Consider the following 18,885-nt stretch of genomic DNA (forward strand, 5'->3'; position numbering starts at 1 on the left):
TGAGTCCAACAGCCTCTGTAGTCTTCCTCTTGTACATAATGTCAGTCTGTTTAATTGAAAAAGCCAACAGGGATCTAAATGTCATCCTTATCCGAGAGACTGCTATTTAGCATCATGATGGATTTGGTGTGTGTGTGTGTGTGTGTGTGTGTGTGTGTGTGTGTGTGTGTGTGTGTGTGTGTGTGTGTGTGTGTGGGTGGTGGTAGTAACAGGGTAATGGTTTTCGTGTGTGTGTGTGTGTGTGTGTGTGTGTGTGTGTGTGTGTGTGTGTGTGTGTGTGTGTGTGTGTGTGTGTGTGTGTGAGTTTACCACATCCTAATTTTGTATCAATGTTGCATAATCTAATTGTAATTTCTTTTCGCAGTAGCAGAATCCTGTTTTTTTTTTTTACACTACACTTCGAATCGCCATGTGCCAACAATTTTGTTATTAAGATTAACAAGTCTCATTATTTTTTTTTCTACATCCAGTCAGACTATTCCAGTTCAGCTATCACCAACCCCCCCTTATCTCTTTCTCTCTCTCTTTCTCTCTCTCTTTCTCTCTCTCTCTCTCTCTCTCTCTCTCTCTCTCTCTCTCTCTCTCTCTCTCTCTCTCTCTCTCTCGCTCTCGACTAAACCATCGTTTTATATAAAAGAGGGGGACCGACCATATCCAGTTGCAAACTTATAAGAGTAGATACAATTTTTTTAACCGAATGCTAATGAAATATGGAAGCTTCAGCTTGTTTTCAGAGGTTTGCAACCTCAATAAACAGATTCATCCATCTCTCGTGTATGGAATGTGTGTTTGTGGTTCCTTTCTCCTCCTGTCAGATGGAGAGCATCTAGATGCCTGGATGGGAGCTTGAACAAGCCAGTGAGAGACAGAAAGAGGAACTTAGAGAGAGAGAGAGAGAGAGAGAGAGAGAGAGAGAGAGAGAGAGAGAGAGAGAGAGAGAGAGAGAGAGAGAGAAGACAGCATACACATATACACTGAGAGAGCGAGAGAGAGAGAGAGAGAGAGAGAGAGAGAGAGAGAGAGAGAGAGAGAGCGGGATTCAGGAGCACATTCTTACACACCACAAAGCAGTAGCTTGGACGACTGAGGACGGAACGAAGACTGGAATCGCAAGAGGAAAAGAAAAGCAAAGAAAATCGAGTGGAAAAAAAGATCATGCAGGTTTTGGGTTTGAAAAAGTACAAGATTTAGGAAGGAAACATATAAAGATTGTGTGGGTTTTTTTTTTTTTACTTCAACCTGCATTAAAAGTGAAGATTAAGAAAAAATTCTTTTTTCTTTCAAAATAAGATCCAACAAGAAAATTATTCCAACAACTCGTCTAGCAGGTAAGAGTGTCCTGTCCATCCACTGCGTATTCGGGTCTTCTTTCAAAACTTTGGATTCTGGATGCATATTTTGACAGAAAGCTATGATGAAAGAGATGAGTCCAGAGAACAGCTGTTTTGATTGGAGGATAGAGAGAGTAAAAAAAGAAGAAGAAGAAAAATAATAATTCACACCCACGTGTGAGGGTATCAGTAAGATTATTTCAGATCAGACTACATTACAAGAAAGATAGAGGAGATGGAATAAAGAAAGAAACTGGTCTTAGACCGGTCTTAGACTGGTCTAAGAAACTGGTTTTAGACAATATGCCTGATCCACAGGTATTCCCAGAAATACTGTCATACATCTGGTTTCAGAATACTCTGGAGATCCTGAGTAAGTCCGGCAGATTGTTTCACCATCTCCAGTTTTAGATTTAGTACCACCACTAGGTACAGTTCTCAGATTGTGGTGATCATGATGGAAATTAGGCTTCATGAAGGTAGCTGAAGTGCTTTGGGTTACTTAATTTGCAAGTATAAAGAAGTTCATGAACGCAGGAGAGGCAAATAAAGAGAGGGGCGTAACATCCAGAGACTCGAGGCTTTCTGCATTATCGACTGGCACACGGTTGCCGTGAAGGAAAGATGGAATGGCTCTAAAGGGTCTGAGTAGATAATTGGGCCGAAGAAGACCCTAGAAAGACCCTAGAAATGTAAAATTGGTTGGATCAAATGCTCTATAAATAACCTACAAGCCTTATGTGATCATTTTTTCCTGATATATTTGATTCATGAATGTGAACGTATATGAAAATGTTTTGTATGCTTCGAAAAGGCAAGTGAACGAAATAAAACATATGTGACAAGGCATGAAAACAAAATAGGTGTAAAAAATACTGTTTTTTTTTTTTCTTTCACGTAAATCTTATGAAAAATCAATTGCCAAAAACAGGTGAAAATAAACAAATCAGGTCACGACATGTCATGAAAAGTAGGAATATGTGTGAAAATATCGAAATCATGTAAAAACAAACGAATTGTGTGTAAAAAAACAATCATTTGAAAATGAATGATGAGAGAAAATTTAACCAGGAGAGAAAAAAAAATTTGTATCGTGAAGTGTAAAAGGGTCACAAACAATCCAACATTTCTACTGATCCCCAGTGCTGTAGTTTAATAGTGGACAATGAGTTGTGTTGCATATTCTGAAAGATTTAGCCTGATTTGACTTTGTGCAGACAAAATCAATGTGATGTGGTCGGGAAAGTCAAACCAGCCATCGATTAATGCTGGTTGACTGTGATGGAGTGGTGATAATGAGGACTGTTCTCACACAATATGGTGTCCTGTGAGTAAAGGTGGGGGCCAAACACTGATCCAATATAGAGAGCAAAGTAAGAACGGGGGGATTCACCTAATTTCCTTGGACAGCACATAATATAAGATGATAAAAGAGAGGACGACAAAGTGACTTGCCATAGGCAGCACAGTAAAAGACTGGTGGACCTACTGATTTAGATTGACCAGCACACTTTTCTAGGGGACCATGCACTTATCATCACTGGACCAATCACTATTTTGACTTGGGACAGCACAGTTTTCCAGTGGTTCAAACACTGCTTGAATTGAACTGTGCAGTTTGCCAGGGGACCAAGGACAGTAAGTAAGGGCCAATGATCTGATTTGGACAGCACAGCAAGTGAGGAGACAAAACACTGAATTGTATTGGACAGCACAGTAAGAGAGGGGAACCACGCATCTTGGACAGCATAGAGTACATCTACACTAATCCGGATACATTTAAAAACGGCGTCTGAAAAAACGCTTCCCGTTCACACTATCGTTTTTTTTACTGAAAACGATTATGCCCCTGTACTGCACAAGAGCAAAATGTACGACGTTTTGACCCGCGTCATTTCTGCTTGGCGTTTATTACATTCCGGCTCTTTGAAACATAGCAGTATTGACTAAAAATGCGATAACGGTTTTTTTTTTCGAAAGCCTACGTTTTTTGTTAGCTGTTTGAAAACAAGTATCCAAAGTGGGTACATTTGAAAATGGCGTTTTTCAAGTTGCAGTATTGCCTGTGAAAACGCCTCTCCGACTTGGACAGCACTCTGCAAATGTTTTAGCATTTAAGAATTCACAAAAACTAAAAGTACATTTTCACACTTTCAAAAATTGCATTGTAAAAAATAAGCTAAACATGTGGGATGCTGCAGAAGAGATCGTTTGCTTTAGCTGTTGTCGGGATAAAAGGAAACCACAATGAAGATGAAAAGAAACCAGATTTGTGCTCATCTAATAACTCGCAATCTGTTCATTCTGAAAATCCTTTTAATTCATTTAGCACTGTTTGTCTTTACAGCGTTCCAACTGTGCACTGTAATAAAATATAATCCCTCTATCATCTAGAATGTGGGTTCCTCTATGTCATGTTGTCTCATGGAGGTTTTTCTAGCCACTTGTTTATTGCTTATTATGTAAATATACATCAAGATGGATTTTTTTCTGTAAAGCTGTTTTGTTGCAAGTGCGGTACACATGATGCTGAATAGTAGCTGAATCAGTAGGGCTTTTTTGACTCGTTTGCTCTCAACAGCTCTGATATTGACCCTTAGACATTATAATAAAGACTGGGCAAGACAAGCTGCTTTTGTTTTGTTTTTTTACCTTTGGGAGAGAGAGATAGAAAGGCTGGTTAGAGTCTGAATGACTGATTACACCTGCTGATAACAAGAACTAACTCGTTTTGCAGCCATTAAAATGATATGGAACTAGAAGTGGATAAGAAGTATGATGTAATGCTTTAATTTCATTGCTGGAAACTAATCAAGCTTGGAGTGGTAATTATTTTCCCTTGTCAATTCATTGATGCCTTCGTTATTATTCTAATACAGTAGAAATTAGAAAAATTGCTTCTATGAGCAAATGGGTCTCAAGTGTTTTAGTATTGGGTTTTCACATGAAATTGAGCTAATCAGACATTTCCCATTAGAGATCCCAGCCACATCCATGAGTGATTACCATTATGTTTTACTGCTTTCAGATATATTGCCATAGGTTCATGGACCATCACAGCCATATAGTATGTGGTTCTTCGTCAAAGTCTTACCTCAAACCTGGAAATGCATAATTTTATAGAATGTGTTTTTATATCTTGTAGCTTTTCCATCATGGAACTTAAAGGACAAACCCTGATCCAATGCAAAAAGACAAGAACTTAAATGTCTTGCACAATGCCCTTACCTCAACCACACCGAACACCTTTGGGAGGAGCTGGAACACAGACTGTTCCCCAGACTAAAATCTAACTAATTCTCTCGTCACAAATCCCCACAGCCATGTTCCAGATTCTGGTGGCAAGCCGTCCCAGATGAATGGAGACACATGAAACATCAAACTGGGGACTACCACACTCTCCCACAACTCATTAAATGCCCATGGTTTTGAGTGGATACATATGGGTATGAAGCTCAGGTGTCCACATAAAAAATCTGGTGAAATTGCTTTTGATTTATGAAAAAATAAAATCTAATATGATTTTTTATAAAAAAGTGATTAGTGCAATGCCAAATAAAAAGGATGTTTCTTTTGGATTTATCAATATTTAGTGCCATGTTTTGATAAATATGTGCTAAAACGAGAGAGAATTATGCAAAATAAAACCGATGTCCTTCAAACATCTTCAACAAACATCTATTTACCAGTCCACACATTTCAGGGCTTTGAAGGTGGAGGTACGTCTTACAAATTTCTTAATTGCTTCTGCTCCAATTGAAATATAATGGATTGACAGATCTGAGTCATTCGATGTGATTGGCTGCAAGGCATCCACTGAAGGGACAATAATTGCAGCTCAGAAAGATTAGAGCACAATGAATTTACACCAAATTGAATTCCAAGTGAGTGAAGAGGGCAAAAACAAGGAGAACATGATCCATATTAGCTGTGAAGGATGGATAAAAGAAGGTGGAGGGGAGGGGGTTAAAGAGAGGGGAAGGGGGTGAAGGAGAGAGAGAGAGAGAGAGAGAGAGAGAGAGAGAGAGAGAGAGAGAGAGAGAGAGAGAGAGAGAGAGAGACGAGGAAAAGAGGAGAGCAGGGATTTACCTATTTTTAGAAGTCGTCTGATGGGAAGGCTCTGGTGCCTCCATGGTGCTGCACTGATTTGCAATATGTTGCACATGGTTTCACACTCCTTTCTTTTATTAAGGTTGTCTGAAATTAGGGTGGTGTTTCAAGAAATATATTGAGGTTTAACAGCAAGGAACGCTGGAAAAAAAAGGTGTTCACCTGCATATTAGCCAGCTATCTGCTACTCGTTTGTGTAATGGGATCGGTATGTGTTTCAAGAAAATGTATCAGTGGCTAAATGAGCCATCTGTTGCTTCTCGTTCTAAAGAACAGCAAGTTTACCATCATTGTTATAAATATACAAAGGAAGAAACTTATTTCCCTCCAGTGCTTTTAGAGCTGTGTGTGTGTGTGTGTGTGTGTGTGTGTGTGTGTGTGTGTGTGTGTGTGTGTGTGTGTGTGTGTGTGTGTGTGTGTGTGTGTGTGTGTGTGTGTGTGGTATTTGTGTGTAAGAGTAAATTGAAAAGAAAATACGTGTGCCATTAAGCAGTAACACGTAGAATTAAATACACCTGGATATAAACTATACATTAATTAGTTATTATGGAAGGAATAAGATTCAAGTTATTATAACCATTACCAAGCTGATTATTTTCCAATAATGGCATCTAAAAACAAAAAAATGATGCCTAACAACAAACTAATTACTAATTGTTTTTTGCTATTGACGAAATGGTAGATACTTCACTTTATTTTATTGTATTTTGTAAAACGTGTGTAACGGGCTACTTGCACACATAACACAACCAGATTAAGACTAAAGCACCAAATTGAATTTGAAAGCAGACATCATCCGTGTTTATCGTATATGCAAAGCTCCTTTTTTTTTTGGAAGCTGGAGAAAGGTGTCAGAGTGTACACTTCGTCATACATAAACAAATATGGAAATAAGAAAAGAACTGTTAACAGAAATGAACACCCAAGCTAGTAACATTCCACCCTCAGTGTGTAAACTTGTGTCATGTATATTACAGTCAACATAACTACAAAATCATTTAGCACGTTATTTAATGAAGCTGCTGTGATATACCTCAAGATGAACAAAATACCATTCTGTGGCAAGATGTTGACAATGGCCGAGTAATGAACAAAAAATGTTTTGCCATGTAATTGCCAAGTAAATAAACAGTAAAATACTATTGACAGGGTTGCCAGGGGTTTATTGGTAATGTACTCATAATGTAGTCAACTTTATAGCATGTTACAGTAATAATACCATGCACTGAATTAGTCATTTTCTTAATTTAACAGTGTAGGTTTCCTGGTGGTCTAGTGCTTAGGATGCGGCGCTCTCACCGCTGCGGCCCGGATTCGATCCCCGGTCAGGGAACCAACCCCAGCCATTAGGGTTGCACAAGCCTTAGTGCCGGTCCCAAGCCCGGATAAATGGGGAGGGTTGCGTTAGGAAGGGCATCCAGCATAAAAACATGCCAAATCAAATATGGGAGAAGACGAAAGAAAGTTTTCTTAATTAAACAGTGTAGCCTAATGGCAGCAGGGTTGCCCAGACATTACGTTTCTACAGTTCCTTACTCCTAATCGCTATACAATATGCACATACCATGCTTCTAGTGGCAACCCGAATGAACTAAAAAAAATCATAGTAACTTTTAACTATTTATAAATCAGCCCTACAAATTAATATATTAGTGTTACTGCTTTTTTATATATATATATATATATATATATATATATATATATATATATATATATATATATATATATATATATATATATATATATATATATATATATAATATTTTGTTACGATCTTGATCAGTGAATTCTAACATTTCAATCCTAGGAATACATTATATAACCAACTAAATTTCTGTAGAAATGCGCTGCAATTTGGTGAGCTACAGAAAAAAAAAGGATTCCACCAGTGCAATCTGTACCTTGTGTATATTATGGGTGGATTTCTACTCAACAAACATAATATTAGCTGGTCGAAACACTTAAAGATGTTCCAGTTATTCTAATTCATAAAGGATGTCCTGATATATTCCCTTACGGTGTTATAAAAGTCTGAGCTACTTTAAAAGCAACAAGGTTTCTAATTACTGCGTTCTTTTGCAGGCTAATAGTCACACACACTAATTAAAAAAGGCCCAGCGCAAGTATTTGTTCATTAAGTTGATTTCCTCCTGTACACCTCAAACTTGTGTCGATAATTAGCATAAAAAGCTTTAGCTTCCGGATATTGTTCATGTTGGCCCGGTGAGACACAATTGCAAGAACAGCCAAGAACAAGACCATGCCATTCTCCTGTTTCCCCTAGACTGCTTTGCCTGAAATTGCTTTCGTCTCTAAATTCATTTCTGCTGAATATTGACAATTTGGCCCCTGCGGCTGCTGTTTCTTCATAACACTTTGTTGTGCTAGATGGAAAGTGGGCAAAGAAACAACAAGCCTCAAGCTTTTCATGATAATAATGGCTGTTTTTTGTTATATCTCAAATGGCAAAAATAGTTTTTTCTGTTGAAAGTTACTAAACGTTGCTTTTCTTAATGGTGTTAAAAATCTGTTGCTTTATAGAAGCAGAAAAGAAGGAGAACATGAATTGCCTCTCAGAAGCATAGTTAGAGCAAGATACTTTCAAGAATTTGAATATGTTGAAGAAGCATGGGACAACCTTCTCAGGTTTTTCCTATTAGACCAGGACTGTGGATTATTACTATACAAGCACTTTGATGCTTGTGTCTGACTATGGACCAATCAAACACAGTTATATAGTTATAAACATGGAATTCTCAGATAGCTTTTATTTTTCACCTTTCTTTTACATTACACACTTTTAATGATCTGTCATGCCAGAATATTTAGTTCCAAATTTCTGAGGGTAACCGCCCCTAGCCCCTGGGGTTGCACAATCCAACGCACTTTCAGTCCCAAAATGAAATTAGGAGGAGGGTTGAGCCAGGAAGGGCACATGGCACAAAAATTCAGTTGTTTAAAAAAATCAATAATGATGATCCATTGTGGCAACCCCTGATGGAAAGCAGCACAAAAAATGATCATAATATAATCAATTTGTATTTTTTATTTTACTTAAAATTTAAATTTTAAGGGTTACTGCTAATATTAAATATATTTTATTTCCTGTTTTTCTGTTGTTTTTAAGACCATTTTTTTAATTTAGTTTTTCTTTGTTGAGCTGTAGCATGAACGTGTTATGTAAGTTACAATGTAATAATATAATAAATACCAATAATATTTACTATTGCTATTTCTATTAATACTACTACTACAAATACTACTACTACTACTACTACTACTACTACTAATAATAATAATAATAATAATAATAATTATAATAATAATAATAATAATAATAACAATAATTACAATAATTACATTTCTGGGGGGAAGTTGTGGCAACCACTGATGGAAAGCAGCTAAAAAAAAAAAAGATAATCATAATATAATCAATTTGCATTAATTTATTCATTTTTTAACTTGTGATTTTCGTTTTAAGGGTCACTGCTATTATTAAATATTTTTTATTTCCTGTTTTTAAGACCATTGTTTTGTTTTTCTGCTGTAGCATGAACGTGTTATGTAAGTTACAATGTGATGGTATAATAAATACCAATAATATTTACTATTGTTATTTCTTTTACTATTACTACTACTACTACTATTACTACTACTACTACTACTACTACTACTACTAATAATAATAATAATAATAATAATAATAATAATAATAATAACAATAATTGCATTTTTTAGGGGAAGTTGAACCGCTGATGGAAAGCAGCTAAAAAAAAAAAAAGATCATCATAATATAATCAATTTGCATTTATTTATTTATTTTTAAATTAAAAAAAATATTAAATATTTTTATTTCCTGTATTTCTATTGTTTTTAAGACCATTGTTTTTTGGGTTTTTTTGTAGCATCAATTTGTTATGTAAGTTACAATGTAATGGTATAATAAATACTAATAATATTTACTATTGCTATTTCTATTACTACTATTACTACTACTTCTAATAATAGTAATAATAATAAAATTTTTTGGGGGGTAAGCACCCAGACTCATTTCACAGACATGCTATTGGCTACGCAATCCATTGCCAAACCACAGAGGTGGAATTAATGAATTATTAATTGTTATTATAATTAATAATATTAAGAAAAGGTAAAAAAAATAAAAAATAAAAGTAGAATAACAATAGAGTGCACAGTGTTTGGCCCCATTTAATAGCCGCATGATCAGTCCAACAGAAAGGTATCAAATTCCACATTGCTCCAAGGTCCCCTTTGCAGACAGCAGATTTATTTTTCTTGTGGGAAAAAAAAAAACAGCTCCCAGATTTATAGATGTTTTATTTCCTTCTCCTTTTTTTCCCCTTCAACAATAGAATTGGGTTGCACTGCCTCTCTGCAATGGAATCTATCATGTTTATAGGGTTTTTTTTAACAGTAAAAATAAATGGCTCTGTCTGTAGCATGACTGACAGGAGAGACGTAAACACGAGCATTTTTCACCCTCGTGTACAAAAACCTTCGCTTTGATCACGCGGTTATTATGTCTTATCACGTGAGCTCTTTGTGTTACCCGAAAGAGTGAGGATTAGTGCTTTTTTTAACCGAGGAGGAAAAACAATATCATTTATAATAATTTTTTCTTCATTTATTAATTACTAAAATGACTTTATAATGACTTGATATTAGTTTTATTTATTTATTATATTAGTATTTATTTTAAAACACGCAGCTGATACAAAACTGCCAGTCAAATAAATAATTTGATTGTGAAAGATAAAGTGTATGCATGAATTCATAATGAATGCACTCCGGCACTTAATGTAGCGTCGAATACGCAAATAAATTTTAATGAGTAAGGTAAAAAAAAAAAAATGTATCTGAATTTTTAATATTATGAATGCTCTGTAAATGTAAATGGCTCCTTTGGATCATCATGGGTATAAAATAATTTGTATAATTTATTATATTTATAATGTGTACAGCAGCATAATAATTTACGGAATAATCCGGCATCCCTACATTAGCTTTTTTAAACTACTGTATAACCAACTTTTATGGCATTTCAGCAGACGCCCGTTATCCAAAGGGACACTATATAATCATCTCTTGTATATAACTGACCAGGTAATGGTTGATGCTTAGTGGTGCAGGAATTTCTACTTCAACCTCAAGTCCAGCATCTTAACCATCTAACTTCACTATAAATCACTTAGAATTTTTCAGTAAAAGAAAAAACATCCACCCTATTATATGTCTTAGATGATGGTCCTATTCAGACATTGCTTTAGGGGGAATCGCTAGAGGGTTGACAGGAATGACTGTGGCATCATTCATTGTGGAAAGATTTAAAAGAAGGTACAGAAGGCCACCAGAAATGTGCTCAGAAAAATGATGGTGGATTGGTGGATCATTTCGTATCTTCATGTTATTGGTAATCCGTGTCTGCATTTACGGCATTTGGAAGGAGCCCTTATCCAGAGCAATTTAAGAATTCAGTTGCTTTGCGTATTAAAGATATTTTTGACCTGTTTTTCAAGCACCTGGCAACACAATATCATCAACCAGATGGTAAAAATTCTAAGATAAAGTATGATTCACAATGATGTTAGCGTTACTCAACACTCTTTCTTTATATAGTATACTCTATATGCTTTGCAACTTAATGCTTACATGCTATTGTTAACACGATCCCCAGTGACCTACAGTGAAGCATTTCCATACCAACAAACCAAACAAAAGGTCATAATGCTTTCGATAAAAGCCCTGTAAAACATCAACAACATTCTGCTATGGACATTAAAAGAAAGTTATTTCTTTAAGAAATAAAGCTTCTACTAAACTAAATCCTTCTCCGCTCATACCACGTAACAGCCATACTTCATTTTTAACAGATTTACTGTAGACCATAAAAACTTCTTCTGTACTGAATTTGTATACAGCAGTACATCAGATGCACATTCCTACATTCAGGGACTTTTTCAAAGTCTGTCCCTAACAGAACGATGAAGTGAAAGCATTGAGGTTTTGGGGGGAAAAAAGCAGAACATTTCTACAAGCAACAAAAGATGAACCACATGAATGGATGTTTGGCCATGAAAGGCAAGCAGTGATTCTTTTTTTTTTACATTTGGATTATAACAGAGCTCACGACTAAGAAACACTTTTATTTTAAGCATTTAAGACAAAACCAGTCAATAAATTTGTTGTCTGTTATAATTCTTAATCAAAAACTTTATGAAAAATAGGTGACAATTTTATTTGCATTTTTAAGTTTGAACAAGGATAAATCTGGAATAAATAGTCTTATTGTTAATAACATAATAATGGTTGTGCATTGATATATAGTTTTATAGAATCAAAGTAGGGGAAAAACTATCTATGACCTATGTAGAAACATCTGAAAATCTCATGTGATTTTTTTTTTTTTTTTCAGAATGATCAATATTGTTTCTTGTTCATTTTTTATGTTTTTTTTGCATAGTGAATAAATGTCTGGTTTCAGGGAACATCACATAATGGAATTTCAAATGAAAAGTTAAATGTAAAAAAAAAAAAAAGGTTATATGAAAATACTATATATGAACCATGTGCAAATAATTCAAAAATTCCTTTTTTAAACATAAGAATTTTTTTCCACATGATTTTAACACATTATTTTTATGTTAATTTTTCATGGACACCCGACCATAAGATTTGTATGTGTTTTTGAACATCTCATTTCACATTTAATCCCCATTTGCTGTTTTTAAAAAATTTATCTTCTGGAAAGATGTTCCACCAGATGTGCTTGTGGAGATTTGTGCTCATTCAGCCATAAGAGTGTTAGCAAAGTCAAGTCCTTATGTACTGTAGGGGGTGAGAAGGCCTGGGCTGCAGTCAGTATTTCAATTCATCCCAAAAAAGTTTAATAGGGTTGATGTCAGAGCTCTATAGCAGGTCACCCAAGATCTTCCACTGCAACCCATGTAAACCATATCTTCATAGAGCTGGCTTTGTGCACAGGGACATTGTCATGCATGACCAGGTTTGAGTCTCCTGGTTTAAATTAAGGGGAAAGTTTATGCTACCACATCAAAAGACATCCGATACTATTGTGTGCCTTCAAATTTGGGTGATCAATTTGAGGAAGAACTATCATGTCATATCCGGATACTGATTTATATATATAATCTCAATAACTCTTCTTTAGCTAAATGATCATTGAGATTATGTTTGTCTTTCTCAGTCCCTAGAGAGGTGAAGAGTTGTAGTTGAAATGTGATGGAACAGAACATGCTGGAATGCATTATTCCTTATTTTTTCACACATAGCCATGCGTTACTCACATAAATCACATAAAATGAATCTTCCTTGTCATTATTATGCACCTGACCCCACCTCAATCTGTACCATCTTTCTCCACGATGTTCTCACCTGTCAATCACACACACATATCCAGTCCCTTGTCACTCTGGTGACACACGGAGAGAGTGTGTTGCTTCTGGCTGGGCCAAATAGAATGCCACGGGAGACTAAATTTCACCAGCGAGCAGAACAAAACACGCCATCACGCCTGATAACAGCTCAGACCCCCGCTGTCAGTCAAAGCCCAAAATCTTCTGAAATATCTCCGGCACAGCGGTGTAGTGTTTATATAGATAGCTCACATAGCATGGTTCCTTTTCAGGATTGTGCTCGTCGGATGATCGAGGCGCAGTAAATCAGACCAGAGCCATTACTCGCATCCTTTCCCCCTGGGGGAAAATGTTCATAATTACAGTATATTTATAAGTGTATGTCAAAAGTCCATGTTTCAGAGAATGGAACAGATTCGAAGTCCCTTGATGTAAATTTCCTCAAGAGTACGCCTGTTCGGATTTCGAAACGTGTCGCAATTCGTAAACTTGACAGCTATTGAACGTAAAGTTGATTAGAAATTCGTTGCTTGTCACGATGAGGGATTAACGGATACTCTCGACTTTGTCGCTCAATTCAATCTAATTGCAAATTGATATTAATGCCTTTGAAAATATCTTTGTTTCTATAGTAACGGCTAATTCGCAGGGACTTGCTTTTCAAACGCTCTACATGAACTAGGCCTAATTGTGGATTTTTATTTTATATATTTTTTTTTTAACTATGATGAATTAGACTTTCTGTAAGTAAGTGTTAATAGATCATTTATAAAAGAAAAGAACTAGACGGACATCTTTAGAGAAAAGGAGTAGGACAAGCTACACTTTAACAAGCTAGGTAAGCTAGGTAATTTACCAGTATGAAGATTTAAATTCTTTAATTTTTATTTATTTTTTATTTCCCTTTCAACATTCAACTGAAATACTTTACCTCTTGTAAAACTTACCAAAGTGTTTTTCGCTATGATATTTCTTAGACTGGACCTTGCGATCCAGTTCATCCCAGAGCAATTCCATAGGATTTAGCAGTGACTGGGCATTTTGTTTGGACAAACACTTCAACTCATTGTCCGGTTGTATGGTGAAATTGGCTCTAATTAGCCGCAGTCCAAAAAACTCCTCATGCGTGCTCTTACTGGAAAATCATCCATTATAATCATGTATTGATTTTGCTATAACCGTAAGCCTCCATGTGTTTTGTATCAAACTTAATAAAGAGCTGACTAGGTCAATTGTAAATCTGCAAAATATACCTAAATAAATGAAATATTTAAAATGACAAAAACCTTCAAGCTTCTAAAGTCGCTCTTCAACCTTGAGCAGAGCTCGATAAATATTGCATTGTAGCTCCATCCTCACACCAAGAACTTCTTTAGACTGCTTTGTGGATCAAAACCTTTTATCTACAGTATGACTCTCTGGAGGGAGAAGCAAAACAAAAAAAAGGGGCAAAGGATAACCCCAAACTTTTTTTTAATTGAATCATGTGACCTTGATAATAGAGAACAATAAATCATTAGATGTGACTAGACACCTGGCTGTAAATAATCAGTTCAATTAAATTTTTTTCTCGTGTGTAGTGCTTTTAAAAACAGACATTGTCACAAAGCAGCTTTACAGAAATCTGGATGTTTTTATAGCAATAGTTTTTATAGATATATAGAAATATGTTCTTAGACATATATATTGTGTTCTTAAGATAAAAGCAAGACATTATTTGTAATGTCTAAACTGTAGATATTTAAATTTTGTATTTGAATTTTTGTTTTCAATTTGTATGTACGCTTTCGTATATATTATAAATTTTTCAATCACCTCTACTCTTCTGGGAAGAGTTCTCTCAAAATCTTTGATTGTGATTATTGAGAATGTGCTCATTCAGACACAAGGGTGTTAGTAGTCAGGTATTGCTGTAGGTGAGGCGAGGAGGCCTAGGATGCAGTCAGCGTTCACATTCATCCCAAAGGTGTTGAATAGGGTCGAGGTCAGAGCTCTATAGAATGTAAAGTATGTGTTTTCCACAGGTGTCCAAATACTTTGATCCATAAAAGGAACTATTGTTTTTCTTTTCTTCTTTCTTTTTTTTTCCTTCTGCTATTCTTCTCTCTCCTGCTATCATGCTCTTTCTCCTCGATCTTTCCTCACTTTACTTTGTGACTCGTTCTTTAATTTTGTTTTTGCCTGCAGTGCAAACAGGTAAAACCGAGCCAAAAGCTGGCACTTTCTTTTTTCCTCAAATCCGAATTCAATCTGGAGCCATCTGGAGCCTGCACTCGTTTCATGCGCTGGGGCCAGTAGTGGAGGTGGAACAGCGGGTAAAATATCATTAACATGCTGATTATATTGTAGATCTGGCCAAGAATCACTGCAGTTGTGTTCATTCATTAGATTGATTTCAGACATGGCAGTAGTGGAATTGATTGATGGTGCTCTTATATTTATTTATTCATTCATTCATTTGGTTGTGAGGTTTGGTGACTGGTTCTGTGACGTCTTGATTTAAACCAGTACCGTTTAACCCAACAGTTCAGATCGGGCACATATAAACGTTTATAGAATAATATATAATATTACAGTAGTGCTTTATATAGGAGCAGGAACGCAGCATTATCTAGCAATAATAATAGGACCACTGTATAATAATTATCGTAAATATAATGATGTTTATAGTACTTGATTTATTAAAAATAATTTGAAAATTTTGGAAATAAGGATAAACAGCAATAATCTTATATTTTAAAGTTACAAGGAAATGACATTATTATTCAAGATAAAAACGTAGACTGTACTATATATATATATATATATATATATATATATATATATATATATATATATATATATATATATATATATATATATATATATATATATAATGACTAAACACATTCTTCGGTTTCTTTGGAGTCTCTTCTTTCTTTCTTTTAACTGCATGCAGTTGTGATTGTCTGTCTATCTCTGCAGCATCCTGTGCTGTAAAGAATTTATCCTCTTCACTAGCAAAATCCTCAACCAGATGTTAAAATGTGAGTCCACGTTGCAGACAGATGCTGCGTTGCACCGCCCGAGGTGTTTATAGACAAACAAATGCCAAACAAATGCACATACTCCTTTAAGCTGATTGGTGACGGTGCGTTGCTTCGGTTTCAGCGCAGTCTTTTAGTCATTTCTGGATGCATGAATGGTTCATACTGCTGAAATAGCTGGTGGAAATGTTGGAGGCTCTATATAGTAAGTGTTTTTTTTTTTTTATTTCAAGTCAAGTACATTACACTGAACGATAGATTGCGTATGTGACAGTTCATTTTATAGTAAATATAATATTATACTTTTGTTAGAAATGATATAGTATTTTTCATAGACATTACATAATGTATCAGTATATTAAAGTCCCAGCTCATTATACCTATACTTATACCTATATAGTTCAGTGTTTGTCTAAAATTTGGAAACACTTTTTTGAGATGCACATTCATGTTCCTTTTGTTCATATACAGCAAACTAGAAAACTTAGTTTTTTCTTTGACCAAAAATATATAAATGTACAGATGTTACACTATATTTTCAATGAAAAATAGCATGAATAACAGCTTTACACACTCTTGCCATCTGGACAGTTTGTTTCTAACATTCAGCTGAAATACTTTGCCATTCCTTTGGTTAAACTTGCCGAAGGTGTTTCCTTGCTTGGAGAGTTCTTTCTGACCTTGCAATTCAGTTCATCCCAAAGGAGTTCAATAGGATTTTGGTGCGGTGACTGGGCAGGCCATTTCATGATAGATAACACTCTAGCCAAACTGTTTGCTCTCTGAATAACGCTTACAGAGCTTGGATGTACACTTCAGCTCATTGTCTTGTTGTATGGTTAAGTTGGTTTCAATGAACCACAGTCCAGATGGAATTGCCTGGCCTTAAAATATGAAAATGTATCGATGTATGTTCAGTTTACCTTTGAGTATTTAACCTAAATGTACATAATGCGTTAGCATGTTCTCCAAATATAAACAGAAACTTGTGCATTGGAACGTGGCATAGCTACATGTATTTTATCCAAAACCTTATGTTTTCACTAAAGGTGACAGTTCAAATGATTCAAGACATTTAATTTATTATTATTGTTTTGATTTAAACACATTTTATGCCTTTGTGCCATTAGCATGGATAGTTGTTAATTACATCTGTTAGACACTCATCTCTGCAAGCTTAAATACCAAGTAGACACCCAGGGGATACTGTTGCTTTAAAAACTGCAATGCAAAACGATCCCACTTTTAAAAGATACAAGCACTGCAATTGTGAAATCGCTCACCTACAGACACCGTTATCTTCACAAGCACTTCACAGAGCTTCCACACTACCATTAGTTATTTCATTACTAATTTAACATTAAGTGACCGACAGTGGTCAGCAAGGCAGGAGGTAAATGATTACCCTAAAATAGCCTGGTCTCAGACTACAACAAGATTCCCGGAAGGTATAAAATCAATTGTGAATCAGGCTTCACAATCAGTGTAATAGTATCCGAGCTGTCAAAATGGATAGAGAACATGTGACAGCAGCATCGTAAAACTCAAGGTGCCTCTAACTGTATTGAATATTTAAGCAACAGCGAACAATGTTGAGACTCAAAAACAGCAGTGTTTAATTATTCACAACCATCCGTATAGCTCATGATAACTCCTATCTGCCTTTCCTTCTTTCTGTCTTTCCTTCTTTCTGTCTTTCTTTCCTTCTTTCTTTTTTATTTTTTACTTTATTTGCGAATCAAGTCTGCAGATGTGTACAGATATACTCACTGTGAACTCTTATCACTGAATATGTCAGGGTGACTAATGAACGTTTCCAAAGAGGTTTGCTAATGTACACTTATCGCTGGCATGTCGAGCGGTTTATACCGATATGTTGAAAGATTGCTTCGAGTGCGTTCCAGGACTCTGAAATTTGTCCCAGAATGCTTATTAGTGTCTCAGCGGCCCACTAGCATGCCAGGGGAGATTCTTTAACACCTAAATCAAGCATCGATCCTCCACCCGAACCAGACGAAGGGGCGCAAAATACTGACTCTCTGCAGGAAAGAGATACAGGGATTAAGATACAAGGCTTTCTATACACGGCTGCCTCCCCTGAGCATAGCCCGACAATTTTTCATTGCGCACACATGGGAATACCCGCCACTGAAAGCGAATGTCTGAATGGCCTTGGATTCCTTAACCCTTTTAATCTGACCCAATTTCAATTTTGTGGAGCAATCCGAAAAAAAATCCTTGTTTCCACACAATGCATTTGGGTGTTTTTTGTACTTGGTTTTAATATTGAAATTACAAAATTTTATAAATATTAAAATATCTACTTTATAAGATCATAAGTCTATCCAACAACAGTCGGACATTATCTCCTGAGACCTCAGCAGAGGTGTAAAGAGTACCTAAAAAAAATTATTCTTGATTAAAAGTATAGATTCCTTAGTGCAAAACTTTCTCCATTACAATATGACATGAGTAAAAGTTTTAAAGTATCTAATTTGAACAACACTTAGTAGTAGCTTTAGTAAAGCAATTTTCAAAAAGGATCTTCAATTAACTAATTAAATTACAGTAGTTTCTGCTTCATATTTGCAAATTTTTTCTTTGCTGCTGTACATGGACGTTACTCCATTGTTAGACGAATAAAGGTTTATCTTATCTTTAAAAATAAATAAATAAATATATATATTGAACAATAAATGTAGTTAGGTAGAGAGTCAAAGTTGCTTATATTTTTTATGCTTAATTTAAAGTAGCCAAAAAAATGACTAAAGTACAGTAACAAAGAACATTTACTCAAATACTTAACATCACTGCACATCAGATCTTATGAAACAAGCTGTATAATTGTCAGGGATCCACCAGCCACACCTTCACAGAACCCACCTATCACTCCAAGCAGCTCTCCTACGTACTAATCATCTACACCTGGAGCTCATCAGCCTCCAGGCTATATAACCTCCGTTCGCCACCAAGCACATTGTCTGTTCTACAGTTTAGGCTGACGAACACTGCTGGACTACCCAA

General features: G+C 35.6%; 1 protein-coding gene across 2 annotated transcripts in view; it reads left to right on the plus strand.

Annotated features, from left to right (window-relative positions):
- Window positions 1-857: 857 nt before the first annotated feature.
- Window positions 858-18,885, plus strand: part of disp3 (dispatched RND transporter family member 3) — a 45,169-nt gene continuing 27,141 nt past the window's right edge. The window contains exon 1 of one of the 2 annotated variants that reach the window (XM_083554094.1): window positions 858-1,328. The gene's annotated coding sequence lies outside the window, so the exon portion shown is untranslated. Of the gene's footprint in view, window positions 1,329-15,957; window positions 16,067-18,885 lie in introns of those variants that run through there. The other variant, XM_083554093.1, reaches the window with a different exon arrangement.

This window comes from Silurus aristotelis (assembly GCF_946808225.1).
Source record: "Silurus aristotelis genome assembly, chromosome: 11".
Classification (NCBI taxonomy): Eukaryota; Metazoa; Chordata; class Actinopteri; order Siluriformes; family Siluridae; genus Silurus; species Silurus aristotelis.